This window comes from Peromyscus maniculatus, chromosome 18 (assembly GCF_049852395.1).
Source record: "Peromyscus maniculatus bairdii isolate BWxNUB_F1_BW_parent chromosome 18, HU_Pman_BW_mat_3.1, whole genome shotgun sequence".
NCBI lineage: Eukaryota > Metazoa > Chordata > Mammalia > Rodentia > Cricetidae > Peromyscus > Peromyscus maniculatus.
The window spans coordinates 20,963,581-20,990,936 of record NC_134869.1 but is presented as its reverse complement, the minus strand read 5'-3'; the positions used below and the strand labels follow the sequence as shown (position 1 = coordinate 20,990,936).

Genomic DNA, 27,356 nt, shown 5'->3' with positions numbered 1-27,356 from the left:
TAATATAGAAACTAGTGGAAACATTCAAATTCTTCAAATTCTAATAGAATTGTGTTTACTTTCGTCTTCCGTTTTTGTTTGTTGTCTTGGTGTCTCTGGGGAGTATTTATTTTGTTTGGTTTTGCTATTATTGCTTTTCGTTTTATCAAGACACAGCTGCAGGTAGCCCAGGCTGGCCTAAACTCCCTATGCATAGTCAAAGCTAATCCATTACCCCTGATCCTCCTGCATCAGACTCCCGAATACTGGGATTACAGGCATGTGCTGTTTTCTGTTTCTTTAAGACAGGGTCTCACTCTGAAATGCAGACTGGCCTCAAACTCACAGCAGTTCTTCTGCCTCTGGTTCCGGGTTGTTGGGATTATAGGTGTTAGTCACTTTATCCAGCTACTTGTTGCAAATTATTTCTCCCCAACTTGGTCAGTGTGTATGGGTATATAAGCACATATATGTAAGCCTATAAACACAAATATGTGCACAAAATATTCAGGACAAAGATATTTTCATATATTTATGTATTTATTATTTGGGTGGCGTGCTATCACTAAAGTGTGGAGACCAGAGGACAACTTGTGGGAGTTGGTCCTCTCCTTCCAACACTTGGGTTTAGGGATCCAACTTGGGTCATCAGGCTTGGTGGCAAGTTCCTTTACCCACGAAACCATCTCTCAGCCCATTGTGTTATTCCCCATGATCTTCTTCCCTATGGGTAAGGCAGCAACTTAACATAGGCTTGCCATGTCTATTATTTGGGGGGAAATGTGGAAACTATTCCGAGATAGAGAAATGCTTATGTGTAACCACTTTTTTTTTTTTTTTTTTTTTACTCATCTACCTGTCATTGGACATCTAGGCTTCTTCCTTATTTTGACAACTGTGGATGGTGCAGCAAAACCAAGCACCTGGTGGGCAACCCAAGACTGGCCCCAGCCTTCCTATCTCAAATTAGAAGCAAGCTAGAAAGAAGCCTTGGGCTTCTTCATCCTCATGCTCTCCCATCTACTCAGTAGCAATGATATCATCCTGAATGCCCTCGGCTACCAAGACAGCCTGCTGGGTTTACTCCACATGATCCCTGTGTTGATTTTAATAAGCGGTGCTGTTACCATGCAAGAAAGGTCAGGAGGCACGACAAAACCCAGTATCGGAGCTTTATTAGGAGGAAGGAAGGGACAGAAGAGAGTGGGGAGGAGGGAAAAGAGGAAGAGGAGGGGTCTGTGATCCGCTTCTTATGGATTCCCTTGAACATGCACATATGGGCTTACAGAGCTACACTATACATGTGCACATTGTGTGACCATGCTGCGCGAATTACGATATCACGCAGCTCATGGACGACTTAGGACATAAGGCCCCTTGCTTGAACTGCGCATGTGCCGTCATACAACGGGAGGAGTGGCTGGGAATTCCAACACCCTGCCTGGGTGTTTTTCAAGAATACCAACAAATAGACTGGACAGGGAAAGCCAAGCATAATAGAAATGTAATATGCCATTGGTTATATCTTTTCAGCAGAGCCCAGGGGTCTGATCATGCAATCTTCATGATCCTACACACTACAGAATCCCCAGAAAGACTTCCTGACAGGAGAAAACAGTCGTTAGGGTGTTGAAAGCATGTCTCTTGCATGCTGGATGTTAAAAAAAAAAAAAAAAAAAAAAAAATAGCTGGGCGTTGGTGGCGCATGCCTTTAATCCCAGCACTCGGGAGGCAGAGGCAGGTGGATCTCTGTGAGTTCGAGGCCAGCCTGGGCTACCAAGTGAGCTCCAGGAAAGGCGCAAAGCTACACAGAGAAACCCTGTCTCGAAAAACCAAAAAAAAAAAAAAAAAAAAATCAAGCATCCTTCCCTTAAAATAGGGAAAACCATTCTTCTGCCACAGATACAGGCAGTCAGCAAAATGGGGGTTGGGAATGTCTTGTTGAAATCAGATTCTCTTATCTCACAAGTCCAGGCATAGCATTAGCTTTTAAAGAAATTAATTGGCTGGGCATGATGGTGTATGCCTGTAATCCCAACAACTGGAAAGGCTAAGACAGGAGGGTTACCATGAGTTCCAGGCTAGCCTAGCCTACATAGCAGCACTGTGTTTCAAAAGGGTAAAAAATAAATAAAAATAAAAAGGAAATTTATTGCCCACACTCTAGAGAAGGAGAAAAGATAAAGAGACCTACCACCACCACCCTGAGCATTTGTCAGAAGTTGGACAGGTAAAATGGGTAAAATAAAACACATATCCGTTTTGTTTGGTTAGAGGTTGTTTTTGTTTTGTTTTGTTTTGTTTTGTTTTTTGGCACAACAATCAAAGTCTCAAGGCTGGCCTCAGCCTCCTCATGTCACTCAAGGTGGTTTTGAACTCCTACTCTTCCTATCCCATCTCCCAAATGCTGCCATTAAATTACAAGAATGCACCACCACTCCCGGATCATAAATAAATATATATATAATGAAAAATTTAAAAATGTAAAGGCCAGGCCTGGTGTTTCAGGCCTGTGAGCCCAATAACTCAGGAAGATGAGGCAAGGGAATGGAAAGTTCAAAGCCTGAACAGGCTGCATGATGTGAGGTTAAGGCCAGCCAGGGTGACTTAGCAAGGTTCTCTCAAAATGAAAAGTAAGAAGAGGGCTGGGCTTGTAGCTGAGTCATAGAATGCTTGCCCAGCATGTGCAAGGAGGAGGCCCTGGGTTCCATCCCTAGCACAGCAAAAAGAAGGAAGTGTTGTGGAGTATTATTTCAAGATGTTTTACATTTGTTTATGCTCTGGAACATTTGTTTAATGACACAAAAATCTGTTACATTCTTTCATGTTACATTTGTTCAACCCTTTGAAACTGTGTTACTGTGCCTGTCTAAAGCTTCTGATTGGTCTAATAAAGAGCTGGATGGCCAATAGCAAGGAAGGAGAAAGGATAGGCAGGGCTGGCAGGCAGAGAGAATATATAGGAGAAATCTGGGAGGAGAAGAAGAAAGATCAAGGAACGAGAGGAGAAGGAGCAAGAAAAGAAGGGGCCACCCAGCCAGTCATGGAGTAAGAGTGATAAGATATACAGAAATAAGAAATGGAAAAGGCCCAGAGGCAAAAGGTAGAAAGGATAATTTAAGTTGAGAAAAGTTGTCTAGAAATAAGCCAAGCTAAGGCCGGGCATTTATAATTAAGAATAAGCCTCTGTGTGTGATTTATTTGGGAGCTGGGTGGTGGGCCCCCAAAGAACAAAGATCCAGAGAGCAAAGAGTAAAAGAGGTAATAAAACATCCAACTACAAGGAAAGCCAGAAGAAAAGGGAGGAGGGAAGAAGTGAGAGAAGAAAGGAAGAAGAGAGAAGCTAGCAATTTCTGGTTCTCTGAGATATGGGTGCAATAGTCTAGTCGGCAGGTTAGAGTTCTTTTGATCTTTCCAATCTACTCCTTCCACACAACCACAGAACCCTTTGCAGAGGCCCTAGGTATCCACCTTCCTGAGATGAGCACATTCCTAAAAAGTTATATGTGAACAAGTTATTTATAAAACCATTCTTTTCCACTGACTGTTGTTGATTTCAGAGGGACTTTATCATCTTAATCTCCCTCCTAGGAACAAGGGAGGCATGTACAAAGCGAAGAATTGTTTTGCAACAAGGAGTCGTGTTATCTCTATTCTGTTTTCATCTAGAGAGGCAGCTAAAAATGGCTTTTCCCTAAAGCCTAAACCCTCAAGCCAACACTCACCTCCTCACCACCACCAGCCTAGTGCCTGGCCAGATCACTCTCTGGCCTGCTTCCTCTTCCCTCACCCTCAGCTGTAGTGAAATGCCATAGGCCGAATGTAACATGGCAGGAGTGTGTTTCCCCACAGTTCTGGATGTCCAAGCTCAAGATGGCCACAGGAGGAGCTGGAGAGATGGCTTGGTAGTGAAGAGCCCTGACTGCTTCTTCCAGAGGACTGAGGTTCGAATCCCAGCACCCACTTGGTAGCTGACAACCACTTGTAATTCCAGTTCCACAGGATCCAACACTTTTGGCCTCCATGGGCACCAGGAACACACATGGTGCTTAGACATAAACACAGACAAAACACCCAAATGCACAAAATAAAAATGAGTAAATCTTTACAAAATGTAAGATGATATAGCTTGGGTCCTGTTCTCTGAGGCATCTCTCCTTCAGCTGTCTTCTCCATATGTCTCTGCATGGTCTTCCCTCTGGACCTGTCTGTATCCAAATTCCTCCTTCCAAGGACATAGTGGATGAAGGAGCATCCATGCTATTCCTTTGTCCAGTCCTATAAGGCCTCTCTGAGTACAGTCACATTCTGAGGGATGAGCTTGGAGCTTCCGCATATGAATTTAAAGGAGGACACAACTCAGGCCATAATACTGACAGCAAATATATTTGGCCAGACATCATGGAACACACCCTCAACCCTAGCACTCTAGAGACAGAGGCAGCCTGATCTTTGTGAATTTCAGGCTAGCTAGGACTACAGAGTAAGACCCTGTCTCTATAGGTAGGTAGATAGATAGATAGATATAGATAGATAGATAGATAGATAGATAGATAGATAGATAGATAGATAGATAGATAGATAGAATGAATATCTTTCTGCCTCAGTAGGAAGAGGAGGGGAAAGACCATTTTATTGTTCCTAAGTCAAAAGTAAAACATTTACTCAACACAAAGTTAGTTTCTTGGGGTAACTCATCTCTCTCCACCGGAAACTACATGACAGTAAGTCTCAGGCCCCAGGGTGCTATAGAGTCACCCAGAGCTGTGGATAAAGGCAGATGGCCAGCCTCACCCTCAGTTTCTGACCCTCTGGGCATGGGATGGGACCCAAGAATTTGCGTTTCTAGTGGATCGCAGTTGGGGCTGCAGTAAAAATACGGATGATGTAATGTTCTGTTTTTGACTCCTTCCCAGTACACCCGGAGTCCAGCATGAAGAAGTACAGTCATTGTCCTTAGGGAGATGAGTCAGTCTCAGATAGCCAAGGACTGGTTTGAGGTTGCATAGCTAATTCGTTAGTGGAAGGCCAGGGGCAAAAGGCCTGATCTGCTGATGGTCTTGTCCTTCTGCATCAGAGAGGATTCTACCAATGGTGACTAGTGTGAGTGATAACCAGTCTTCACTGTACCCTCGACACAGTGTAGAATCCCCTAGCAGAGAGTCCCAATAAGAGACTGTCTAAATCTAGTTGGCCCATGGGCACTTCTGGAGGAAACTGTCTTGATTGCATGCATTGACGTAGTAAGGAAGCGCTTCCCCTGCTCACTGTGGCCAGCACGTTTCCCAGGGTTTGGGTCCTGCACTGGATGATGAAAGTAGACAGAGTGAGCTGGGTAGTGAGCACACATCCATTCGTGTCTCTCTGTGGATGTCACAGGACCAGCTGTTTTATGTCCCCACTGCTTTGACTTCCCTGTCATAATGGACTGTAGCCTGGAACTATGAGCTAAAATAGATTCTTTGTCCAACAAGATGCTTTTTTTTTTTTTTTCTGGAGCTGAGGACCGAACCCAGGGCCTTGCATTTGCTAGGCAAGCGCTCTACCACTGAGCTAAATCCCCAACCCCACAAGCTGCTTTTTATTAAGGTATTCTGTGAAAGCCACAGAAATGGAACCAGAGCTAATACCCGCACTAATAACAAAGACGGCTGTTCCCTGCACGGTGTCCAGTGTTTCCCAGGCACAGTTACTTCTCTTGTGTAATTCCCGGCACTCAATGGGATGGTGTAGGTTTTATAGGCGGGAAAATTCAGGCTCAGGTAGGCTAAGAAATGTCCCCACTGTCACTCAGCCAAACACACAGCAGAGACAAAACAGGATAAGCCTGGTTTTAGAGCCGTGTGCTCAGCCATTCCTACCCTTGAATAAAAAATCTCTTCAAGCCCTTTCATCCTGTAGATCACGTATCTGGGTTTAGGGCTTCAGTTGTGACCCACACACAGTAGTGGCACAAAGCTAAAAATCCAGCTATTCCAGAGCAGAAAAAAAAAAAAAACTGGATTGCAATTTCTAGGCTAACCTAGGCTACAGAACCGGTTCAAATCTAGCATGTGAGCCCGGGCGGTGGTAGCACACGCCTTTAATCCCAGCACTCGGGAGGCAGAGCCAGGCAGATCTCTGAGTTCGAAGCCAGCCTGGTCTACAGAACCCACTCAAGACTAGCACAGGAAACAAAACAGAAGTAGCTGACCGGTGTGATGGTGGTGATAACGCAGGTCAATGTGGCGAGTGAGCAGCTGACCCATCTTCAGAGCCACAAGGCAGCTGGGCTTCGCAGATAGGTGATGTGGATGAGTCAGGGAGGCACCCACAGCCAGGAAACTTGTCTTACCAAACCTGCCAGGTAGGTGAGTTCCACTCCAATTTCAGTGAGCCACATTTCCTTTGCCATGAGACCCCTCTTGCCTAGCCATCTTTTTCTTTTCTCTGGAGGGGTGTTAACCAGAAAGAATTTATTTCTTTATTATTACTATTATTTTTTTATTTATTTGGTTAGCATACAAGAAATGGGTTCACTGTGACATTTTTATACACATATATCATTGCTTTATTATTATACCCCACCATGGTCCTCTCCCATTCTTCTTCTCTTTATTGTCTTTTTCTTTTTCTTTCTTTCTTTTTCTTTTAACTTTTCTTTCCTTATTTTTATGTATAATGGATGTTTTGCCTACATGTATGTCTGTATACCATGTGTGTGCCTGTTGCCCACAGAGGCTGGAAGAGCAAACTGAACTCCTAGGACTAGGGTACAGATGGTTGTAAGCTGCTGTGTGGATGCTGGGAATCAAACCCGTATAATCTGGAAGAGCAGCCAATGCTTGTAACCACGGAGTCATCTCTCCAGCTCGGGCTGCCTTTTTCTGTCAGCCATTTTCCCTTACCAACTATTATTCCCTGCCCTTCCAAGGCTCCTGAGAAAGTCAGGTTTTGAGGTCCATAAGGAAACTTCACCTGTACCTTCCCTTCCATCTTCCCCCCTACACACACACACACACACACACACACACACACACACACACACACACATCCTCCAGAGCTCACAGGACAGTGGCGTAACCTCAGGCTTTGTGGATGACCTTCCAGGTAAACACTAATTTGGTTCCCATGATACCGTCCTTTTCAGTCACAGGCCAACTTTGGGTTCTCAGAGCCTCCGTGACTCATGTACACACAGCATTCCCACCTCTCTCTCCTGATGACTGGCTTTACCTGGCACAGATAAAGGGCCGAGAAGGGGAAACATTAGCTCAGACTCTGGTAAGCCTGGAGATGTGCTGGTGACACTCACTGGCCCACTACCTCTTCCAAGCATCTCCATGACATCAACAAGGAAGGGTTAGCCAGCCCACCCAGCCACACCAACTTTCCAAAACAATACCAAGAGGGGATCCGAGGCCCCACTCACTGTGACAGTCATGGTTTCTCTTCTACTTACTCAAAAAAGGGTGATCTTATATGCCTGCCAATACAAAAGAGACTACCAACTCTTCATCCTTCTCTTCCTAGTAGTAGTAGTCATCTCAGTATATATTGCACGTCCTTTTCTGGACAGAAAAACAAAGCCAGTTCCCTGCAGACTGTCCAAGACCAGGGAATCATTCAATGCCCTCCAGTCTAGTAAGTGCTGAATATCTGCTCAGGGCTTTACCTCGCTCTGCAATCAGCAGCTCTGGGCCATGTCTGCATGGAGGAGGAGAGAGAAGAGAAGGAAGAGTCAAGCTTTCAGGTGATCCATTGCCCTGCTGGTCCCTGTGGCAGACAGAGGAGCAGAGGATGAGGGGAGATCTCAGATGGATCACTCGAGGGATGCCACCTCTGTGCAGAAAGAGCCATAAACTGAAGCAGCAACTGTCTGTCTACTTCCTAGGAAACCTACCTCCTCCAAGTTCTTTGTTCCTAAAAAAGAAATGCTGTGGAGTAATCCTTTTGTGCACTGTGAATATGTATTGCTATCATTGGTTTAATAAAGAGACAACTGGCCAATAGCTAGGCAGGAAGAGGTTAGGTGGGACAGCCAGACTGAGAGAACACTAGGAAGAAGGAGGGCAGAGTCAACAGGAGACTCAGAGTGAGGCAAGATGAACATGCCGTACTGAAAAAGGTACTGAGCCACGTGGTAGAACATAGATTAGAAAAAATATGGGTTGATTTAAGTTATAGAGCCAGTTAGAAACAAGCCTAAGCTATCGGCCGAGCATTTATGATTCATAATGAGTCTCTATGTGGTTGTTTGAGAATGGGCTGGTGGGACAGAAAACCCTGCCTACAAAGAAGAGTCAGAAGTGGACAGAGCAGGTGCTGGATATCCAGGAGAGAGCAAGATGGGGCCTTGCAACAGCTTCTGAAATCTCTGCAAAATGTTCACTCAGTGTGACCAACACAGATAATCATATATTAAAAACTGAAAAGACTTGAACAAAATAAGAAATCAACTGTTAATTATGAGACCAAAACATATGAGGCTGCTGAGTTCAAATCCAGCAGAAGGGGTCTGCCCTCACTGGGTGGACACTAGAGCTATGTGACCTTGGGCAGCCTCTCAGAACATCTATGGGATCATACATGTTCCTTATGGAGCCATCATGAGAAGTAAATGTTGATACACTTGATGCTCTGAGAACAGTGGCTGGCAGTTTATATAAACTTTATATAAACATAGAGATGGTCCTAACATCAGGGTTGCTTCAATAAATCAATCAGAAACCGATGATATTATAAGGAAAAACAACACTTAAGCTTATCATCCCAGCACATGAAGGGTACAGGCAAGAGGATCAGGAGTTCGAGGGCATCCTCAAATGCAGAACTAGTTCAAGGCCAGCCTGTGCAATGTTGAGTCCTTGTCTCAAAACAAAAAGCAAAAGTCTTCACCTTAGCCCTGTTTTCCATCCAATGGGACATACTTTCTATGTCCGACAACTTGCGTAAGATTACATGAGCTTGAGGCTGAGTCACCATGGCTATCTGCCAGACTTCCATTAGATTGCCATCATGGACATGAGCTATGTGCCCATCATTAAGCTGCTCAGGGTCAACAGAGTGCTGGGCAAGACCAGCCTACAGGGACCATGGCCTCAGGTCCAGGTGGACCACATGGACAGCATGAGCTGCTCTATAATCCACCACGTGAAAGACTTAAGTACAAGTCCAGTTGCTCTGTTTATTGGAGTCATAGCAAGAGGCTTCCGAGACAGAGCTAACCCTGCCGCTAGGTCCTGGATCCGCACCACCTGGCCCACAGGATTACCTGCAACTGTTAAATTAAGTGTCTGTTCTGTATGTTAAGATAAATAAGTACGAAGGTTGAGTCACAGGATGGAGATGATTCTGTGACATGAATTGACAGTTTAAATGAGGGACCTAAATTAGAGCAGCGTATCTTGAAAATGATGTTCCTCTTGCTGTTTCTTACCTTACTGATAATTGGAGTTTGGCCCAAAGAAATCCTAGTCCGTGTCTTGCCAAGTTCACACATCTTATGTGCCAGTCAGTGCAGTGGGTCATGGCCATTTAGGTCATGAGATCTCTCCCCTCACAAGCCCCTCACCTGGAAGCTGACAGTACAATGTCCAGTTGTACCCTGCCTCTGTTTGTTTTAGATGTCCCGAGAACAGAAGCGTTCCCACAGGCCAAGGTCAAAACTGAGCATCCGGTGAAATTATCCTTAAACCTGGAGGGCTCTGGGGTGGTTTGAAAGAAAATAGTACCCCCCAAAGGGAGTGGCACTATTAGGAGGCGTGGCCTTGTTGGAAGAAGCATGTCACTGTGGGGGTGGGCTCTGAAGTCTCCTGTGATCAAGCTACACCAATGAGGACAGACCCTCTTCCGCTGCCTACAGATAAAGATGTAGAACTAAGTTCCTTCTCCGGCACCAAGCCTGCCTGCATGTCACCATGTCCCACCATGATGATAATGGACTGAACCCCTGAAACTGTAAGCGAGCCCAGTTAAGTGTTTTCCTTTCTAAGAGTTGCTGTGGTCATGGTGTCTCTGCACAGCGATAGAAACACCTAACTAAATCAAGCTCACTCCTTGAACGTTCCTCCCTTACAGTGTCTAAGCACTCTGGACATGAGCCAGTGTTGGCGTAGGAAGTAGGGGTGGGGGTGACGGTAGTGGAGAGATGGTGCAGCAGTTGATGAAGGAGTGCTTGCTGAGCAGACATAAGGACCAGAGTTCGGATCCCAGCACCCGGGTAACCAAAACTGCAAGCTTTGCCTCGAAAGAATAAGAGACTGGTAGAGTTGGACATCCATCGCTGTCCTCTGCCCTCTAAGCATACAGAGGTACCTATACACCCCAAGTTCTTAACCTGTGGCTTGAGACCCCTTTGGGGTCAAATAACCTTTCCACGGGAGTCACATATCAGATATCCTGCATATCAGATATTTACGATTCCTAACAGTAGCAAAATTACTGTTATGAAGTAGCAATGAATAATTTTATCATTGGAGGGGTAGGGTCACCACAACATGAGGACCTGTATTAAAGGGTCGCAGCATTAGGAAGGTTGAGAACCGCTGCTATACATGCACATACAGCACAAACATAACATGTCATGAACACGTTACACACGCAAGAAATTGATGAGGCCATGCTAGTGTTCATCACCAAGGACAAAATAAAATAGAAACCACAAAACGTGGTCAAAGTAATAAGGCACAATAAAGTGGAGTCAAAACAAAACAAAGGAACGGAAGGCTGGGGATGTAGCTCAGCTGCTAAAATGCCCGCCTAGTGTGAGGAAGCCATCGGTTCCATCTCCAGCAGTGATAACCCTGAAATGGGGCACTCATCTGTGGTCCAAGAGGATCCCTAAGAGTTTGGGGTAAGCCTAGATGATACTGTGAAACTCTGTCACATCAAAAAACCAGGCGGGGTGGCACACGCCTTTCATGCCAGCACTCAGAAGGCAGAGGTGGCTCTCTGTGAGTTCAAAGCTGGCCTGGCCTACATAGGAAAAGCCAGGATAGCCAGGACTACATGATAAAATCTTGTCTCAAAACAAAAAGAAAAACCACCAAAAGAGAAGAGGTGGGCAGGGGTGGGCATCATTCTCTCAAAAAAGAAAAAAAAAACCATCTTATTCCACTCCTTTTGGTTGTGGTTAATGTTTTTGCTTGTTTTTTTGTTTTTGCTTTTTGAGATAAGGTTTCTCTGTGTAGCCTTGACTGTCCTGGAACTCTCGCTGTAGACCAGGCTGGCCTCGAACTCACGGAGATTCACCCTCCTCCGCCTCCCAAGTGCTGGAATTAAAGGCATGTCACCACCATAAACATAGTTTATCCACTACTATGTAGATAATAATTGTGTATGATTAGGAAGTATAGTATGATAGTCAATATATGAATACTGTGTATAAATATCAGATCATTATAACCTCCCCCCTAAACGGCTGTTATTGTATCATTTCTTTGTTTGGAGAACATTCAAAATCCTCTCTTCCTATTTTTGTTTGGGTTTTTCATTTGTTGAGATGGAGTCTTGCTGTGTCGTTCAGACAGACCTTGAGCTCATCATCTCCCAGATTCAGCCTACCAAGGACTAAGATTGTAGGTGTACATCACCATGGCCATCTCTGCTACCTATTTTGAAATAAACAATTAGTTGTTATTAACCACAGTCACCCTAGTCCAATGTGCTTCTTGTCCATTTATTTAAAGACAGAGCACCCAGGTTAGCCTTGAATCATAGCTGCCTCCCAAGCACTGGAGTGACAGATGTGTACCGCTCCTGCCTCCCCGTCCAAAGTGAGCTGGAGAGCTGGCTTAGCAGTTAAGAGCATTGGCTGTTCTTCCAGAGGACCCAGGCTTGATTCCCAGCACCCACACGGCAGCTCACAACCATCTGTAACTCCAGCTCCAGAGGTTTCAATGCCTTCTTCTAGCCTCCATGGGCACTAGGCACACAAATGGTACATAGAATGTTAGACATATCCCTCCTATTCAGATTTGACCTCAACCTGTAAACCATTCTTTGTCCATCTTTCCCTCCCTCGCTGTATCTTAATCTAAGTAACTCACAGAAACCATGAGAATTAGAACTACTAAAAAAAAATTGACTTAATAAGAGAATTTGTACAGTCTCAACTGTGTCTACAATGTGTGTTTACTATTATTTGTGTGTCGTTTAAAGCTTAGCAACAGATTCCAGACTCACACTGTTTTACTATCTCAGATCTGCCTTTGCTACAAAACCTCTCCCATGCCCCAATTCCCTCATCCGTGAAGTGGGAATGGCTGAGATCCTTATTTCATAGAGTTGTTCCAAGGATTGGGTTGAGCTTGCATCATCCTTGGGTGCAGTCATCCTTGGGGGGCTTGATGGGATGAAAATTTCACCATACCCCGTAGCTGAAAGTTTTCCTGTGTCCTGCCTTGTCCACAGGCGCTCAGACCCAAGTAAACACACAGAGGCTTATATTGATTAAAACTGCTCAGCCATTAGCTCAGGCTAACTACTGACTAGCTCTTACATTTAAACTCAGCCCATTTCTTTTAGTCTATATGTCGCCACATGTTCCATGGCTTTATCTGTGTGCCATCACATGCTGCTCCCTGGACAGAGCAGGCTGGCGTCTCCTCTCTCAGCCTTCCTCTTCCCATAATTCTCCTTGTCTGTTTATCCCACCTATACTTCCTGCCTGGCTACTGGCCAATCAGCATTTTATTAAACCAGTGTACAAAAGCATTATCCCACAGCAATGCCCTCAGCACACACTTCCACTTATGAGAAACAGAGATTTAGACCTAAAACCTATCCCAAGTGACCACCCAGAGCCCGGCAGGGGAAAGGCTCCAATTCAAGTGAGGCTGGTTCCCCAGGCTGAGCGCTGAAGGAACCTACAGTGACCTGCATTCAGGCTTGTGGCAGAAGGAAGAGACACAGGGTGAAGCCCAATGCCAGGCCAACACCCACACTGCCATCCCTCAACTTTGCCCTCTGGGATAGCCAATCCCAGGCAGACTGGCATGGAAGGTGGTGCCTTTTGGTTGGGATAGCAACCGAAATGGGTCAAACAAACTCATCTGGGGCTGGGACTGGGCTGTTTATCACCCTCCCCTGATGCTAATGGCAACTGCCATGGTGATTAGGAGCTCCCAGCTTCCTAAGCAAACAGTCTCTGGTCACCCTGGATTCAAAGGGCAGTGCAGGGCTGTCCTGCACGCTCGGCTGAACTAAGGCCGCTGAGGCCGGCCTTGAATTTGTTATGTAGCTAAGGGCAACCTTGAACTTCTGATCCTCCCAAGTGCTAAGATCACAGAGATGACTATTCAATAAGATGACTATCAAACCCAATCCAGGCATGGTGATATATACCTGCCATCCAAACACTCTGGGGGTAGAGACAGGAGGATCAGGAATTCAAGTTCAGCCTGGGCTACATGAGACCCTGTCTTTAAAACAAGTAACACACACACATATATGTAGACAGAGACCAACTTAAAACCCAAGAAAAAGTCATCGGGCCTATTTCTGTTTTATCTTGCCATTAAATATTTTATCTGTTATCATTCTTGAAAAAAAGTGTGTTATTTCTGCATTTTTATATGCATTGATAAATACTTTATTACAACTTCAATAATAAATGAACCTTGGTTAAAAGAGGAAAAAGATTCTTTTTCTTCTTCTTACAAACTCACTGAAAACCAGCACTTATTTAGGCGATTCTAGAGAATTCCAGGCCAACCTGGGCTGCAAAGTGAGTTCTAGGCCAGCTTGGTACAGAGCGAGAATCTGTCACAAGAGAACAAAATGACTCAAGCAATCCATGACAAACCAGCCTCACTTAAGCAGACAGAGGTGAGGCAAGGCCCTGTGAAGAGAAATGGATGCTCCGAGTCTTTCTTTCCTTTTCTTTAGATTCATTCATCCGAAGTAGCTGACAACAAGGAGCTAATCTTATGTATGGCCCAATCTTGGCTCAAAAGTATTTCTTCTCTTAAACAAATCTCCCCCTGAGGCAGATAGTTAGCTTCTGTTCCTCAAAGCCTGATGGTTGATCCACTCAGAGCTGAGAGCAGCTCGGCCGGTGTCTGTTTGCCTGGATTTGGTTGTTCCATTGTGTTCTTGTCAGAGAGCGGAACTGCCTTGTCCCTAAAGTGCTCGGTACACAGGCTGCCCTCCGTCACGTGGCTGTGTCACCGTGTGCCTTTTTACAAGGTAAAGGACGCATTTGTCTCCAGGAGCCAAGCAGGTGACACAGACTTGCTGAAGTTAAGACACAAGCTCATTTCAAAGCCTGACCCGTTGGCGTGCGCCCACCACTAAAGCATTTCCATTCACTGAAGCGATACTTTCCTGGCCAAATACAACAGCCTACCCACAGGATCTGGCCATAAAGTGCTAGCAGAACCAACACATTATGCTTCTCGGCTGACACTCGGGCAGTTCTCAGAAGAAAGCACTGTTCATTTCACAGGCACCTGACAGAGAAGAAAAAAAAAAAAAAAAACGGAAGCTCGGTTATAGTGAGGTGTCCACATCTAGCTGTTTGGAGGATGTAAACCTATACTTTTAATGTCCGTCCGGGACTCCCAATTCCCCTAACACCACAGACCACTACGCTGGATTTGGGGCTTTGTTTTCGTTTTTTCTACCCCCTTCCTAGTTTTTTCTCAGGGGTGGGGAGGGGAGGGGGGTTAAACCCGAGCCAGGCATGGAGGAACACCACACACCCCCATTGTTCCAGTTACCCAGAAGACCAAAATGAGAGGCTGGAGCCCTAGAATTTAGAATCTGGATGGCAGGGCGTTGGAGGGGAAGGGGTTAAATCAAAGCAGGCTGACATTCCAGCGGCAGTGGGGGGTCAAAGTCCTGTTAGAATACTCTGGACCAGTGTCCTTGGCAGCAAAGCTTTCTCTGCCAAGACAGGCACACCACACGTTTCCCCTGGGCCTCTGGCATGGCAGAGAGGTGCAGGGCAGCGTGCCAAGGAAGAACTCTGCACCTCGGCCGCAGTGAGGAAGCTGAATCGATGTGAAGGGTCTCCAAAGGAACCTGATTGTATTGAGAGGAAAACATACCACGAGAGAGAATCTTAGCAACTGAGTAAACAAGCCTCCTCTAACTCAGGTAGACTGGGTGTTGCCCCAGAAGCATAAAATGGGAGCTACCCTGTGGAACCGGAGATTTTCTAAATAGTCACCTTAGAAAAGAAAAAGGAAACAGAAGAAACTAATCTGGATGATACATTTTATTTAAATGAGTAAATTCAAGTGTTTTTGACTTCAACGTGTAATCGTTACCAAAGAAGCTGAGGTTCGCTCTTTTGAGGTCTTTTGAGTCCCATTAATAAAATAACTCAAAAATGGACTCAGAAGGAAGCCCGAGAACAGTTTTACTAACATTTGAGAGAAAAACAACAGGACAGGCAAGCTAAAAATCCCCAGCAGTTGCCAGGAGACGCAGAGGTCAGAGAAATAGCCAGCAGGCCCAGAGAGTTGAGGGAAGCATGCAGAAAAGCACCAAGCTGTGGACCTGACTTCAGCGGATACTCAATTCCAGATTCTTCTATCCCAGGGTAAGGGACCACACCAGGACTCACAATCAGAAAGAGAGAGACAGCGTGTTAAGAAAGGAAAAACAGCTGGGCGGTGGTGGCGCACGCCTTTAATCCCAGCACTCGGGAGGCAGAGGCAGGCGGATCTCTGTGAGTTCAAGGCCAGCCTGGTTTACAGAGTGAGATCCAGGACCGGCACCAAAACTACACAGAGAAACCCTGTCTCGAAAAACCAAAAGAAGGAGGAGGAGGAGGAGGTGGCAAGGAAAAGCAGCTAGGTGTAGTGGCGCACACCTGTAATCCCAACCAGCAGGAGACAGGGGAGGGAGGTGATCTCTGCAAGTTCGAGGCCAGCCTGCTCTAAAAAGTGAGTTCCAGGACAGCCAGAGCTGTTACACAGAGAAACCCTGTCTCAGGGGGTGGAGGTGGGGAGGAAAAACATGCCCAAGAATTAGAATGAGCTAATGAGCTGAGGAAAGGCCCCAAAAGTTCTGAGTCGTACGGTTCATGACCCTTTAGAAGACATTTACATAATACGACCTCTCTCTCAAGTTTGTGTAATGAAGGATTCTCAAGAGAAGGAGCCCACGGGAGGATTCCAGTCTTCCTTTCAATTCACTTTTTTTTTTTTTTTTTTTTTTTTTTTTTTTTTTTTTTTTGGTTTTTCGAGACAGAGTTTCTCTGTGTAGCTTTGCACCTTTCCTGGGACTCACTTGGTAGCCCAGGCTGGCCTCGAACTCACAGAGATCCGCCTGCCTCTGCCTCCCGAGTGCTGGGATTAAAGGCGTGCGCCACCACCGCCCAGCCAATTCACTTTCTCCATGTGTTAATCTTGATGTTCCAATCCACCTCCCAGGCTTCTGCTACATAATCAATTTATAGTATGATACTGTGGGCCCGAGGAGGATGTAGCTCGGCTGGTATCATCATCTGCCTCCATGCAGAAAGCCCTGGGTGTGCCTAAAGTGGTTGTGATAGCACACATTTATAATCCCAGCCCTTGGGAGGTGCCAGCAGGAAGGTCAGTGGTTCAAGATCATCCTCAGCTACGTGTCAGGTTCCGGGCCAGCCTGATCTCACGAGACCCTGTTTCAAATAAATAAATACGATCAATCTTACTTAGTTTTCCCTCACGGTCTCTGAACTTCGCTGTTCATTTTACGATTCCAGCTCATCTCAGTTGCTCGAGACCACATTTCAAATGCTCGAGACCCACATGCTGCTAAGGACTTCCAGCTTCGGACCCACACAGATCTAAGCCGAAGTAACTCCCCAAGGCCTGTATTTCTTGTCTAGTAGAAGTGAGCAACTTGCAACTCTCTAAGGTCACGGGGAACCCTCATTTCCGATTCTGCCCATCCTATGTCAAGACTTTGGTGCTAACTTCAAGCCCTCTGCCACCGGGGCTCAGTGTCCCCTGGTGTCCCTTTACGGCCAGTGGTTCTGCAAATCCAATCAGAGGCCATTGTGTTGGGCTCCATTTTTTGCCTTTGGAGAATGCAGCCCTCAGCACGTCCCCTTTCAAACATGGACTATTCTGGGGCTGTCTTCAATGCTGCCATGACTGGCAAGTGATTAGAGTGATATTTTTTTATGTGCCTGAGTTCACAGAGCAAATTACATGGTGTGAGTGGCATGGTGATTAGTGGCTGTGTGTGACGACCAGAATCGCTGTATTTGCATGTTTCCGAATAATGCGATTCTTATCTCCATTATATGGCAATGGGGTCGAAATCGACAGCATTATTAACTGCTTCACAGTGAACACAATTATCTATTCTGTTTTTCTCTTTCTGTCTCGGGTGTCTCTTTTGTGCTCTCTCTCTCTCTCTCTCTCTCTCTCTCTCTCTCTCTCTCTCTCTCCCTCCCTCCCTCCCTCCCTCCCTCCCTCCCTCCCTCTCTCCCTCCATCTCTCTCTTAAAATAAACCAAAAGCCACTTCATTTAGCAGCTCCCAACAGCTCTTCCAGACAGAAGTTTCCCGTAGGAAGATATTTCTGAACCTTATCAATTATCCATATGTATTCCAGTCTAACTTGTTTCGTAGAAAAAGAAGCTGCAATTGTGAGCAGACAGGAGAGGTTTAAGCAAGGTTACAGAGAGAGGAGGAAACTACCGGGGTTGAGGCTCAATAGAGGGCTTGCTCCACATGCTTAAGTCCCTAGATTGATTCTCTCGCCTAGAAAAAGAAAGACAGAAAATAAAGTGAGGCAGGCAGATGGGGAACACAGGACCGGGCGCTGACAAAGACCCGTTCCCTCTCCTGTTCTCAGCCCCTGGTGCCGCTGAGTCTTCAGAACAATGGAATCCCATCTTCTGCTTTAATTACATGCTGTGCATTTTGGTCACGCACCCCTTCTTTTCCTGCTGAAAAGATGAAGAAATTGGGTAAAATTATCAGCTGACTCCCCAAACACAAAGGCCTTTTCAACTGACTGAAGAAGACGTGAACGAGACACCGACCGGACAAACATCAACTTCTGCAGCCATGACGTGAATGGATGGAGCGCTCGCTCGTTACGCTGATGGCGGGTTATGAAGCAGAACCAGGAAAGCTGTGATTAAGTGCTCATGTGGTGGCGCCCTCAGCAACGAGGCTTTTACCCGTTGGCTGTGCGGTGGTGGCCGCTTTCCTATCAAGGGCAAGAGCAAAGTAAACAAACGTCCACGGAGACCCTTTTCAAAAAGACATCCAAAAATGAATCCTTCCCTTAGAAATGTTGCTGAGTTAGGGGGGTGGGGGTGGGGAATCACTTCAATTAAATTCTAACGCGTGGGTGCTATGGTGACGGCAGAAACAGCCACAACGGTGCACAGGTTAACTGCCTCTGCACAAAGAAAAGAGGACACCTAGGGTTTGTCGTGAACCCGATGACGGGCATCGCTTACTATGAACAGCTGTAAGGATGATTACGGTTAGTAAATATGTGGGTGAAATGGCCCAGAGTGGATATATATATATATATATATATATATATATATATATATATATATATATATATCGCTTCAATATATTATATATTATATATATTCAATATATATAATTATATATATATATTGAAGCGAAATGCTAGTGATATACCTTACCACATGCCTTAAGATAGCTAGAAGGATCTATTATGTCTTCAGCAATAATCAAAGGTCTTGTTCTAGGACTAGAAGTCGTAAGAGCTTCTAGGAAGCATAAAGCAGAAGAAATTGGGCCATACTCAGCAGTGGGTGAAAGATGATGAAATACTTCAGGTCTGCACACCAACACTCCAACCTTCTCCTGAACCCACAGACCACATCAATTCTCCTTGGTACCGTCACCACATGCTGACACACACTGTCTTCCCTCGGCATGGGCATTTCCATATAAACATGCGGTACCTGCCTTTGTGAGGATGCGAAGGCTCCAGCAGAGCCTAGTTATAGCTGATATCACCCATTTATTGGCTCAAACCAACTTTCAGAGCTCTTGCAAGGAAGGAGACACCATCCTTGCTGCGTGAGTTCCAGCGGAGAAGAGGACATCGCCACCGTCCCATAGTTCACCTGTAAACTTCACGGGACTAGCTGATTTAGCTAGCATTGTTGAGAAAAGTGCAAGATGCTGAGATATCGAGCGCATAGCAGGAGACGAGGCCGAGAAGATTCCTCTAAGGGAATGAGATCAGGGAAACCTTGATATTAAGAGTTCAAGCCGGGTACAGTGGCTTTGATCCCAGCACTCAGGGGGCAGAGACAGGTGGATCTCTATGAGTTGGAGGCCAGCCTGGTCTACCTAGTCAATTGTAGGTCAGCCAGGGAAACACAGAGAGACCCCGTATTAAAATAAATAAATAAACAAAAGTTCTCAGGGAAGGGACAGTCCAAGCAACTGGAAGGGCAAGAGGAAAGGCCTCAGGGTGGGAACAAGTGACCGTGGCTGCAGCCAGTGAGCCAGAGGAGAGGGAGCCAAGTCAATGCCCTGGGGCTCAATCATGTGCTTGGCACATGGTCAATACTCAGGAAACCTTTGCTGAATGAACAAACCAACAGGCACACGTCAGCTGGAAGGACAGACAGTACTTTTGCCCGTTTTTTTGCAGGAGTGCAGATGACCAGGGCCCAAAAATCCACAATGGTGTCAGGTGAGTCAGATCGGGCATTCTCTAGGAAGAGTTGAAAATGAAAAGTGAGCCAAGCCTGGCTGTAAAGATTCTAATTCCAGCTACTCAGGAGGCTGAGGCAGTCTGGGCGATCCAGGGAGACCCACATCTCACAGTAAAAAAGCACTAAAAGGTCTAGGGACCTAGCTCAGTGGTGAGGGGATTATCTGGCACGCACAGGACCCTGGGTTCAGTCGCCAGTTCCCACCCTGTGAAAACTGAAACCTTCAAGGGAATCTGTAACAAACCCCAAATCACTGCCAAGGAGCATTGAAGCCCAGGAGCTGAATGTGGCTGACGTCATGTGGGGCAGGTTCCAGAAGGCAGGACGGATGTAAAGTAGACTTTGAATCACACACAAGAATGTGGTAGGTAGAACAAACAGAAGAGAGGACTCTCCAAGGAAATCAGCCTGCATCACGGTACTCCAACGGAGCGACATTGATTTCTGGACATTATGTAAATCATTCTATGCTTGCTTGCCCAGACAAGGGGGAGAATCAATCCCATACACAAAACACAGAACCTGGATTCCAATGTTTTTATTTGAGGTTGCCCCTTTGAAATTCGCAAGGCTCCCCTTGAGTGGAGATTTGCCCATCTTAGCTTATTTTATAGTGAGATTGGGGAGAGTCCCCACCCCCATCCCACCCCACCCCACCCCACCCCACCTTGCCCTGACATCTATAAGGGGTCTTCTCATTCTCTCTCATTCTCTCACATTCCAGAATCACACCCTCCTGCTGTTCTCACTGGACTGGCTTCCTTCCCTTTCAGCACCACTTCATTAAAGCCTTGCAGAAGCTCTCCGGAAGCATCCAACCGCCTATTAGAAGGTCTGTAAGATGTGAGTCATGGTTCCACCACCCACCCGAGAGGCCCAGCCAGAGGATAGGTATCACCCATCACTCACGACCCTTGCTTCTCATTATACCACCCAGGGTCTAATCTATGAAATTCAGTCAACTCTAACTCTCAAATGACGCTCCTTCCTCTGTCGCCTGTTTACCCCCATGCCTTTTTCTTCCCTGGACTTAATTAAGTTATCGCACAGCTTATTTCTTTTCTTTCCTGTTCTGTTTTCTCAGATGGTGCTGGGAGTTGAACCCAGAGCGTGCCATCTTCTACTGAGCACTCCCCACAGACGACACCCGGGTTTTTTGTTTTTAATTTTTTTCTTTAAACATCCTTCTGGGAATCTTTCTGATCTGTTGGCCTATTTTTCCACAGCTCCCAAACACCCTGAGTTTTTTTTTTTTAAGGTTATGAACAGATACCCCCAACCTAAACATGTCAGAAGTCTCCGTTCCTTTTTTTACAGTTCCGCTATCCAGAATGCCCTTGGCCAACCCTGTATCTACATGTATTCTTTTTTTCCCCCTTTAGGTAGTATACTTTTTAGTTTTTTTGTTTTTGTTTGTCATTATTATTAATATTAATAAGTATTATTGTGTGTGTGTGTGTGTTGTTCAGGCACACACATGTCATGGCACATGTTGATATCAGACAACTTTTGGAGATTTTTCTCCTTCCACTAATGGATCCAGGAACTGAATTCGAATCCTCACACTCATACAGTGAATGCTTGTACCCATGAAACCATCTCCCTCAGTCTCCAGATATAAATAATCTTATTGTGTAGCCCGGGCTGGGGTCAAAGATGTGACAATCTTCCTCTCTCCCTGAGGCTGTATGGACTCCTGTGATTGACCACCCAGACTCAGCTCAAGTGGAGCACAGTGATGCCCATGTGTAATCCTAGCACTTGGGAGTCCAATTGGCATCATGATTTGCTGTAATCTTAGTACTCCCAAGGCTGAGAAGCAAGTTCAAGGCTAGCATGGGCTGCAGAATGAGATTCTGACTCAGTATCTCCCTTTTCCCACCCAAAAAGGACAAGAAAAAGAAAACAATTAAATATCAACAATTCTGTAAAATTTCCTCTGATCTCTGAATAAAATAGGATGGTTTTTCTCTGTATAGATCCCGTAACATCTGAAATAAAACTCCATTTTACCATTTACTATCTAGCTGTAATTAGTAGTAGATGCATTGATTGGCCTTACCGCTAATGGACCCCATTTCAGTTTGTATTTGTCTGTTTTGAGGCGGGATCTCTCTGTGTAGTCCTCCAGACTGGCCTGAAATTCACAGAGATCCTCCTACGCCAGCCCCCTGACTGTGAGGGTTGTAGATGTGGACCACCATGGCTGGTTTCTGTCCCGTTCTTAATGCGACATCACTAGACACTTGTCAGTTCCATCAATTCCGAGTCACCTGTGGCCTCACATCCTGCAGTTTCACACTGAGATTCAAAATAGGAAAATTCCAGGAATAAGCAATTCATAAGTTTCAATGAACTTGTGCTATGTAGTATATTGTTGTAACTGTTCCATTTTATTAGTGGTAACTCAAGTCTTTTGTTTGTTTGGTTTTTGGTTTTTCAAGACCAGGTTTCTCTGCCTCTGTTTCTTTCCTGAAACTCACTCTGTAGCCCAGGCTGACATCGAACTCACAGAGATCCACCTGCCTCTGCCTCCTGAGTGCTGGGATTAAAGGCGTGTGCCACCACCGCCCAGCTGGTAACTCAAATCTTACTGTGTCCCCGTTTCTAATTAAACTTTATTGTGAATTTGTATGTATAGAAAAAACAAAGTCTATATAACACAAGGCGGGATGCTATCTGCAGTTCCCAGCATTCCAACGCCTTGGAGCATCTCCTCGTTGGATAAGGAGTGATGACTATATTGACTAAGAAATTGAAAATGGGTTTTTTGTTGTTGTTCTTGTTTTTGTTGTTGATGACAGTTAGTTGGGGGGTTTTGGCTTTGGCTTAGTGTAGGGTTGGGGTAGATTTTGGTTTGTTCGGTTTGGTTTTAGATTTTGTTGGTTTGGGGTGGGTGGGCAGGTCTTGATACACAGCTCAAGCTAGCCTGTCTCTGTGTTGTCCAGGCCAGCCAGGAACTTTTGACGATCCTCCTGCTTCTGCTTCCCACATGCTAAGATTACAGCCTGAGCCATCACGCCATGCTCCATTTTCATGTGACTGGAACAATGTCACACACATTGCCTCATCTTCACAGCCATCACCGGGCCAGGGGGTGACTGCCAGCTTGTCAGGAGAATTAAAAACTGAGTACAAAGAAATCATTAACCAAACCTCCCACCGAAAGTCCCGAATCCCAAGGTTCCTTTGGCCAACGGGGTCTCTTGATTATCAGGACACTGCTGGACCCATTTCTTGAGTTTTTCTTGAGCGTGAGCGATGGCCTTAAGGATAATCTTATCTATGCGTAACTCATTTATCCTGACAGACAAGAAGTTCCGGGCTGGAGAGACATGGAGTTCCCCTAGTTTGTACCGGTGTACCATTCCATGACTCACCTGTTCACGAGCATCCCAGACACTTGACTCAAAGGACCTGCGGCATAATGACAGACAAGAGGCCATAATACCAGGCGCATGACATAAAGCAACTAGAACATATTCTTAGCATCGTTTCAAAATCCAGGATGCCAGGTGTGCAGGGTTACGTGCGTCGTCAACAAGCTAGACAATTCCATTTCACTCTAGAACAAAAGAGAGGCTGCCACTTGGGCGGGGGGTGAGGAGTGTGGGAATAGCAGAAGTGTGTGAGTATTGACCCCGCTCTTCTAGGGCGCCCCATCCACCATACCCACCACATCGCATCTTCCTCTAGCCTCACCCCTGTGCTCTGCCCACAGGTATTCTGCACTCGAGCCAAACAGAACATGTCCTTACCACCAACACCCCCTGCTTCCAACCCTTCCTCATGTGGTCTGTCCACCAGACCCCTGCTCCTGCCTCCCTCTCCACCCAGCCAAGACATGTTGATCCTTCAGACCTCAGCTTTGCCTTCTAGCCCCTTCTACACCACAAGAAGGTCACTTTCTCAGTTGCCTGTCTCTCATCTGCGGCGTCCGTGTGCTCACACTAACTGCCCATCATCACCTGGGACACACGACATGATGGCTGGTAAATACTAGACAGAAGGAGGAATGTTTAAAGTGAGTGAACTGAGTGAATGCTATCATCATTCCTAGACAGGATACTTTGGGCGGGGGAAAAACACCCAGAGAATTTCAACATTCTAAAATGTCTTTCAAAAATGATGCCTTTTTGACATCACCTTTCCTAACATATTAAAGAGGATTCTAGGATTCTCTGGCTGCTGTAAGAGACTCCAAGACCAAGTACTAAATACTAAAGCCTTCTGAAGCGTTGTGTCTTCTCATTTCCAGGTTGAAGGCAAATGTCACTTATCAGATGGTGCCTGGGATACTTTGAACAAGAAGTACTCAGTACTGCTCTGAGGTCCACTTAACCAGGTGCAGGCTAAAACAAGGTCTGGGCGCAGTATAACTTGGGGGCTTTTAACCACCCCATTTCCATATTTAGTGGCTCCCCCCTCAGCACTGCTAAACTCTGTAAGTCTGTTTCCCAGACTCCTGATGGGCTCTGTCAATCTAGCCCAAGATAGCCTTCATAAGGACAAATATGGAAGGAGTCTTCTATGGTGATGTATTGTGTCCCCAATATACTGTGCACCCTAATAAAGTTTATCTGAGGATCAGAGGGAAAAGCCAGCCACTATAATAAACATAGAAGTCAGGCAATGGTAGCACACACCTTTAATCCTAACCACTTGGTAGACAGAGATCCATCTGGATCTCTATGAGTTCAAGGCCACACTGGGAACAGAGCTAGGCATGGTGGTACACACCTTTAATCCCAGCACGAACTAACCATAAAGGCCTGGAGGTCTGTACAGACAGACAGGAAGTGACAGAGCTGGGCAGGAAGAGGAAGTGATGTAACTGGGCAGAGAGAGGAAATGAGATGGCAGAACAGAAAGGCATATAGGCGTGGGTAGTCAGGAAGTAGGTCTCTTTGGAGACTGAGGTGTCGGTGAGGTGAGGTTGTCTGTGGCTTGTCCTATTCCTCTGATCTCTCAGGTTTTTACCCCAATATCTGGCTCCAGGTTTTTATTAATAAGACTGTTTAGCAATTCATCTTACAGTCTCCCATAGAAAGGCGAAAGTTGGGGAAACACAGCTTTGTATAATGTTCCATTCACTCCTCTTCCTCAAAAAGATTGGGCAGGAAAGCGCACTTAGATGATGCCCAAGGTTTGCAATCCTTTAGATTCCATGATTCCAACCTTTAAGCCATGAAAGAAAGATAAGTGTTTTCAGTGCTTGAGGACTGAATCGAGAGACATGAACATACTACCCAAGTATACTCTCCCACTGAGCTACGGCCCTCGCTCGCAAAAGAGAAAATAAGATTCTTTTGTCTTTTCCTCCCAGTCAGTGCATAACACAACCTGAAGACAGGCCCAGAAAACTAATACTCGAAATGAGTCACAAATGTTAGAGCAATATTAGATCTCAGCGCAAGACACAGGCCAAACCAGAGAGGGCTACACAGTGTGCTTAATCAGTCAATTAACTAATTAAAAACGTGTACAGTTAGCAGCTGAAAAATTCATTCAATTTATTGTCGTTTTTTTTTTTTTTTTTTTTGTCTCTGTGAGGATCTCTGTGTAGCCCAAGCATGTGTCCAACTCAAGATCCTCCTGTCTCTATGTGAGGAGTTACAGTCATGAACCCAATTCTCTAGCTTCTTGAGTCTGCTTGAATAGATGGACCACCCCAGCACTTGAAAAGTAAAGGCAGGAAGGTGAGAGTTCAAAGTCATTTCTAGCTACATGGTGAATCTCAGGTTCGCTTGGACTTCATGAGACTCTGTCTCAAAATGAACAAATAAAGTAATGAGCATTAACCCAAATTTTGTAAAACACACACTCTCAAACCGACTAAATAAAGGCTTCCAAGGAATATATAGCCCCGAGACCTCCATTCATGACGGCATCAGGGTTGCAAGAACACATTCCCTTGCCAGGCAAAGAACCCAGAGCCCAGATCATAAGTCACACGTCACGGCAGCACCTGGCTATCTGGAATCTAAGGCAGAACTTGACCTGAGTTCCCTCTAACTCATAAGCTATTGGAACATTTCTTCAAGCACTCACCACACCAACACCTCAGATGGGTAAGAGGTTCCAAGTGCCAAACAATTCCTGATTGGCCTTGGTGACGTGTAGGGGAAGGTGCAGGAGGCTCACAACAGTCCAGAACTTTCTCCGCCCCTTCCTCCTTCTCTGTCTAGAGGTAAAAATGGGAGGCTGGAGGGCTATTTGTTCCCTGTTAACGAGGAACAAAGAGAGTCCTGACTGCCCCATTAGTCATTGGTCCCCGCCTTCTACTTCCAAGACTGCCTTACCCCCAAATGACTTCTCCTTGATGCTATTTATGAACTGGAACGTGACCCTCCGGGGAGGCAGGCCGAGGGCATGTGGGGGGCATGAATGGGATATGAAAGCTGCATTTCTGCTTGGGGCTGGCATTTGGGTTCTCAAGAGTATATATGGCAGAGAAAACATGGCATTGGTTGTTATTTAGGGCACAGCTCTCTAGAGAAGCAAATTCTTGAGATAAAGTAACAAATGTAAAGATATCCAGCAGACAAGCTCTGGGCTTCTGTTCCTGGGAAAGATCCACAGCCAGGCTTGGTAATGACTCCAGAAATGGAGGGTTCCTGCTCTTTCTGAATACTATACATTTTTTCTATGCTGTTTTGTCTCTTTCCAATATTATGTGAAAATTACACATATACAAGGGTTCCCCCTCCCCAACTTTTTTTTTGGATGTGTGTGTTCATGTGTGTGGAGGTCAGGGGACAATCTTCCTTTCTTTCTCTGTCCTTCCTCGGGAGCCATCCACCTTGTCTTTTGAGACAAGGTGTCCTAGTCAGGGTTTCTATTGCTGTGAAGGAAAACACTTTTTTGAGGGGCTCACTTAAGTTTCAGAGGTTCAAAAAAAAAAAAGACAAAACCAAAACAAAGCCGGGCGGTGGTGGCGCACGCCTTTAATCCCAGCACTCGGGAGGCAGAGGCAGGCGGATCCCTGTGAGTTCAAGGCCAGCCTGGTCTACCAAGTGAGTTCCAGGAAAGGCACAAAGCTACACAGAGAAACCCTGTCTTGAAAAACCAAAAAAAAAAAAAAAAAAAAAAAGTTTCAGAGGCTCAGTCCATTATCATCATGACGGGAAGCATGTGGCATGCAGGTAAACGTGGTGCTGGAGGAGTAGAGCACCCCAAATCTTGCAGGCAATAGGAAGTCGACTAAGACACTGGGCAGTGTCCTGAGCATAGGAAACTTCAAAGCCCGCCCCACAGTGACACACTTCCTCCAACAAGACCACACCCACTCCAACAAGGCCACACCTCCTAATGGTGCCACGCTCTTTGGGGGCCATTTTCTTTCAAACCACCACACAGGGTTTCCCATTGCCCCGGGATTTGCCAATGACACTAGACTGGCTGGCCAATGAGTCCCAGGGATTCATTTGGCTCAACTTGCCCAGTGCTGGGATTACAAGCATATACCTGTTTCCTTTCATGACGAAGGTTCTGAGAATTAGATTCAGATTCTCACGTTTGTGCAGCAAGAATTTTCCTGGCTGAGCTACCTCCCCATCCCCCTTCCCCCCTTTCCGGACAAGGTCTCAAGTAGCACAGGCTGGCTTTGAACTGGCTCCATAGCCAGAGATGGCGGTGAACGCCTGATCCTCCCACCCAGTCGTCTCCAGTTCGAAAACATAAGGACCCGAGTTCGAACCCCCAGCACCCATGTAAAAAGCCGGGTGTGGTCA

The 27,356-nt window shown here is 45.8% G+C and overlaps 1 long non-coding RNA gene across 1 annotated transcript; it reads left to right on the top strand.

Annotated features, from left to right (window-relative positions):
- Positions 1-18,573: 18,573 nt before the first annotated feature.
- LOC121823729 (uncharacterized) lies at positions 18,574-26,546 on the top strand. The gene is made up of 2 exons (XR_013045840.1): positions 18,574-19,601; positions 20,348-26,546. It is a non-coding gene; the product is annotated as an uncharacterized LOC121823729 (long non-coding RNA).
- Positions 26,547-27,356: the final 810 nt, after the last annotated feature.